The sequence below is a fragment of the Rutidosis leptorrhynchoides genome, chromosome 1 (genome assembly GCF_046630445.1).
Source record: "Rutidosis leptorrhynchoides isolate AG116_Rl617_1_P2 chromosome 1, CSIRO_AGI_Rlap_v1, whole genome shotgun sequence".
In the NCBI taxonomy this organism is placed as follows: domain Eukaryota; kingdom Viridiplantae; phylum Streptophyta; class Magnoliopsida; order Asterales; family Asteraceae; genus Rutidosis; species Rutidosis leptorrhynchoides.
Window position 1 is genome coordinate 384,281,949 of NC_092333.1, and position 6,000 is coordinate 384,287,948.

The window sequence follows — 6,000 nt, forward strand, 5'->3', positions numbered from 1 at the left end:
CCCAGGTGAACTCGGGTCCTCTACGAGCATTCCATCGAACCTTAACAATCGGTATCTTGTTTTTCTTAAGTCTCTTAACCTCACGATCCATTATTTCAACGGGTTCTTCAATGAATTGAAGTTTTTCATTGATTTGGATTTCGTCCAATGGAATAGTGAGATTTTCTTTAGCAAAATATTTCTTCAAATTTGAGATGTGAAAAGTGTTATGTACAGCCGCGAGTTGTTGAGGTAGCTCCAGTTGGTAAGCTACTGGTCCGACACGATCTATAATCTTGAATGGTCCAATGTACCTTGGATTTAGTTTCCCCCATTTACCAAATCGAATAACGCCTTTCCAAGGTGAAACCTTAAGCATGACCATTTCTCCAATTTCAAACTCTATATCTTTTCTTTTACTGTCCGCGTAGCTCTTTTGTCGACTTTGGGCGGTTTTCAATCGTTGTTGAATTTGGATGATTTTCTCGGTAGTTTCTTGTATTATCTCCGGACCCATAATCTGTCTATCCCCCACTTCATTCCAACAAATTGGAGACCTGCACTGTCTACCATAAAGTGCCTCAAATGGCGCCATCTCAATACTAGAATGATAACTGTTGTTGTAGGAAAATTCTGCTAATGGTAGGTGTCGATCCCAACTGTTTCCGAAATCAATAACACGTGCTCGTAGCATGTATTCAAGTGTTTGTATCGTCCTTTCGCTCTGCCCATCAGTTTGTGGATGATAGGCAGTACTCATGTCTAGACGAGTCCCCAATGCTTGTTGCAACGTCTGCTAGAACCTTGAAACAAATCTACCATCCCTATCAGAGATAATAGAGACGGGTATTCCATGTCTGGAGACAACCTCCTTCAAATACAATCGCGCCAACTTCTCCATTTTGTCATCTTCTCTCATTGGCAGGAAGTGTGCTAACTTGGTGAGACAATCAACTATTACCCAAATAGTATCATAACCACTTGCAGTCCTTGGCAATTTAGTAATGAAATCCATGGTAATATTTTCCCATTTCCATTCCGGGATTTCAGGTTTTTGTAGTAGACCTGATGGTTTATGATGTTCAGCTTTGACCTTAGAACACGTCAAACATTCTCCTACATATTTAGCAATATCGGCTTTCATACCCGGCCACCAAAGTGTTTCTTGAGATCTTTATACATCTTCCCCGCTCCGGGATGTATTAAATATCTGGTTTTATATGCTTCCTTAAGTACCATTTCTCTCACATCTCTAAACCTTGGTACCCAAATTCTATCAGCCCTATATCGGGTTCCGTCTTCCCGAATATTAAGATGTTTCTCTGATCCTTTGGGTATCTCATTCTTCAACTTTCCTTCTTTTACAACCCCCTGTTGCGCCTCCTTTATTTGAGTAGTAAGGTTAGTACGAATAATTATATTCATAGCTTTTACCCGTATAGGTTCTCTGTCCTTTCTACTCAAAGCATCAGCTACCACATTCGCCTTCCCCGGGTGGTATCGAATCTCAAAATCATAATCATTCAACAGTTCAATCCACCTGCGTTGTCTCATATTCAGGTGCTTCTGATTAAATATATGTTGGAGACTTTTGTGGTCGGTATATATAATACTTTTGACCCCATATAAATAATGCCTCCAAGTCTTTAATACAAAAACAACAGCACCCAATTCCAAATCGTGAGTCGTATAATTTTGCTCGTGAATCTTCAATTGTCTAGACGCATAAGCAATCACCTTCGTTCGTTGCATTAATACAAAACCGAGACCTTGCTTTGATGCGTCACAATAAATCACAAAATCATCATTCCCTTCAGGCAATGACATTATAGGTGCCGTAGTTAGCTTTTTCTTCAATAACTGAAACGCCTTCTCTTGTTCATCCATCCATTCAAATTTCTTCCCTTTATGTGTTAATGTAGTCAAGAGTTTTGCTATTTTGGAGAAATCTTGGATGAATCTTCTGTAGTAACCAGCCAATCCTAAAAATTGACGTATATGCTTCGGAGTTTTTGGGGTTTCCTACTTTTCAACGGTTTCGATCATTGCCGGGTCCACCTGGATACCTTCTTTGTTCACTATGTGACCGAGGAATTGAACTTCTTCCAACCAAAATGCACACTTTGAAAACTTAGCGTACAGTTTTTCTTTCCTCAATACTTCTAGCACTTTTCTCAAATGTTCTTCGTGCTGTTGATCATTCTTTGAGTAAATAAGTATGTCATCGATGAAAACAATGACAAACTTGTCAAGATATGGCCCACACACTCGGTTCATAAGGTCCACGAACACAACTGGTGCGTTAGTCAATCCAAACGGCATAACCATAAACTCGTAATGACCATAACGCGTCCTAAAAGCAGTTTTTGGAATATCATCCTCCTTTACTCGCATTTGATGATATCCAGAATGTAAATCGATTTTTGAATAAACCGACGAGCCTTGTAGTTGATCAAATAAGTCGTGAATTCTCGGTAGTGGATAACGGTTTTTGATGGTAAGTTTATTCAACTCTCTGTAGTCAATACACGACCTAAATGTACCATCCTTCTTCTTAACAAACAAAACAGGAGCTCCCCATGGTGATGTGCTTGGTCGAATGAAACCATGTTCTAATAGTTCTTGCAGTTGGCTTTGCAGTTCTTTCATCTCGCTGGGTGCGAGTCTGTAAGGAGCACGAGCTATTGGTGCAGCTCCTGGTACAAGATCTATTTGAAATTCAACAGATCGATGTGGAGGTAGTCCCGGTAATTCTTTCGGAAATACATCGGGAAATTCTTTTGCGACGGGAACATCATTGATGCACTTTTCTTCAGTTTGAACTTTCTCGACGTGTGCTAAAACAGCATAGCAACCTTTTCTTACTAGTTTTTGTGCCTTCAAATTACTAATAAGATGTAGCTTCGTGTTGCCCTTTTCTCCGTACACCATTAAGGGTTCTCCTTCTTCTCGTACAATGCGAATTGCATTTTTGTAACATACGATATCTGCTTTCATCTCCTTCAGCCAGTCCATGCCAACTATTACATCAAAACTCCCTAACTCTACTTGTATCAAATCAATCTTAAATATTTTGCTACCCAGTTTAATTTCTCGATTCCGGCATATATAATCTGCTGAAATTAATTTACCGTTTGCTAATTCGAGTAAAAATTTACTATCTAACGGCGTCAATGGACAACTTAATTTAGCACAAAAATCTCTACTCATATAGCTTCTATCCGCACCCGAATCAAATAAAACGTAAGCAGATTTATTGTCAATAAGAAACGTACCCGTAACAAGTTCCGGGTCTTCTTGTGCCTCTGCCGCATTAATATTGAAAACTCTTCCACTGCCTTGTCCATTCGTGTTCTCCTGATTTGGGCAATTTATAATAATGTGGCCCGGTTTTCCACATTTATAACAAATTACATTGGCATAACTTGCTCTGACACTACTTGCTCCGCCATTACTCGTTCCGACACCATTTGTTCCTTTCGTTCTGTTAACCCCTGGTCCGTAGACCTCACACTTCGCCACTCTATGACCATTTTTTTTTACACTTGTTGCAAAATTTGGTGCAGAACCCCGAGTGATACTTTTCACACCTTTGGAATAGCTGCTTCTGATTGTTGTTGTTGTTACGGTTGTTATTGTTGTTGGGATGATTGTTGTAGTTGTTGTTGTTGTTGTGCCGTTTGTTGTAGCTGTGATTGATGTTGCGATTGTTGGGATAGTTGTTGTTGTATTGGTGACTCTTATCACCATTTTCCTCCCACTTTCTTTTGACTAGCTTCACGTTAGCCTCTTCGGCCGCCTGTTCTTTAATTCTTCCCTCAATCTGGTTCACTAGTTTGTGAGCCATTCTACATGCCTTTTGTAAGGAGGTAGGCTCGTGTGAACTTATATCTTCTTGGATTCTCTCCGGTAACCCTTTCACAAACGCGTCGATCTTCTCTTCCTCAATTTCGAACGCTCTCAGACACAATAGGCACAATTCTGTGAATCGTCTTTCGTACGAAGTAATATCGAATCCCTGTGTTTGTAACCCTCTAAGTTCTGACTTGAGCTTATTGACCTCGGTTCTGGGACAGTACTTCTCGTTCATCAAGTGCTTGAATGCTGACCACGGTTGAAATGTCCCGTTCTTATTGATTAAAAACGTTCCATATTAATTGATTTCGTTGCGAGGTTTTGACCTCTATATGAGACGTTTTTCAAAGACTGCATTCATTTTAAAACAAACCATAACCTTTATTTCATCAATAAAGGTTTAAAAAGCTTTACGTAGATTATCAAATAATGATAATCTAAAATATCCTGTTTACACACGACCATTACATAATGGTTTACAATACAAATATGTTACAACAAAATAAGTTTCTTGAATGCAGTTTTTACACAATATCATACAAGCATGGACTCCAAATCTCGTCCTTATTTAAGTATGCGACAGCGGAAGCTCTTAATAATCACCTGAGAATAAACATGCTTAAAACGTCAACAAAAATGTTGGTGAGTTATAGGTTTAACCTATATATATCAAATCATAATAATAGACCACAAGATTTCATATTTCAATACACATCCCATACATAGAGATAAAAATCATTCATATGGTGAACACCTGGTAACCGACATTAACAAGATGCATATATAAGAATATCCCCATCATTCCGGGACACCCTTCGGATATGATATAAATTTCGAAGTACTAAAGCATCCGGTACTTTGGATGGGGTTTGTTAGGCCCAATAGATCTATCTTTAGGATTCGCGTCAATTAGGGTGTCTGTTCCCTAATTCTTAGATTACCAGACTTAATAAAAAGGGGCATATTCGATTTCGATAATTCAACCATAGAATGTAGTTTCACGTACTTGTGTCTATTTTGTAAATCATTTATAAAACCTGCATGTATTCTCATCCCAAAAATATTAGATTTTAAAAGTGGGACTATAACTCACTTTCACAGATTTTTACTTCGTCGGGAAGTAAGACTTGGCCACTGGTTGATTCACGAACCTATAACAATATATACATATATATATCAAAGTATGTTCAAAATATATTTACAACACTTTTAATATATTTTGATGTTTTAAGTTTATTAAGTCAGCTGTCCTCGTTAGTAACCTACAACTAGTTGTCCACAGTTAAATGTACAGAAATAAATTGATAAATATTATCTTGAATCAATCCACGACCCAGTGTATACGTATCTCTGTATTGATCACAACTCAAACTATATATATTTTGGAATCAACCTCAACCCTGTATAGCTAACTCCAACATTCACATATATAGTGTCTATGGTTGTTCCGAAATATATATAGATGTGTCGACATGATAGGTCGAAATATTGTATACGTGTCTATGGTATCTCAAGATTACATAATATACAATAAAAGTTGATTAAGTTATGGTTGGAATAGATTTGTTACCAATTTTCACGTAGCTAAAATGAGAAAAATTATCCAATCTTGTTTTACTCATAACTTCTTCATTTTAAATCCGTTTTGAGTGAATCAAATTGCTATGGTTTCATATTGAACTCTATTTTATGAATCTAAACAGAAAAAGTATAGGTTTATAGTCATAAAAATAAGTTACAAGTCGTTTTTGTAAAGGTAGTCATTTCAGTCGAAAGAACGACGTCTAGATGACCATTTTAGAAAACATACTTCCACTTTGAGTTTAACCATAATTTTTGGATATAGTTTCATGTTCATAATAAAAATCATTTTCACAGAATAACAACTTTTAAATCAAAGTTTATCATAGTTTTTAATTAACTAACCCAAAACAGCCCGCGGTGTTACTACTACGGCGTAAATCCGGTTTTACAGTGTTTTTCGTGTTTCCAGGTTTTAAATCATTAAGTTAGCATATCATATAGATATAGAAAATGTGTTTAGTTGATTTTAAAAGTCAAGTTAGAAGGATTAACTTTTGTTTGCGAACAAGTTTAGAATTAACTAAACTATGTTCTAGTGATTACAAGTTTAAACCTTCGAATAAGATAGCTTTATATGTATGA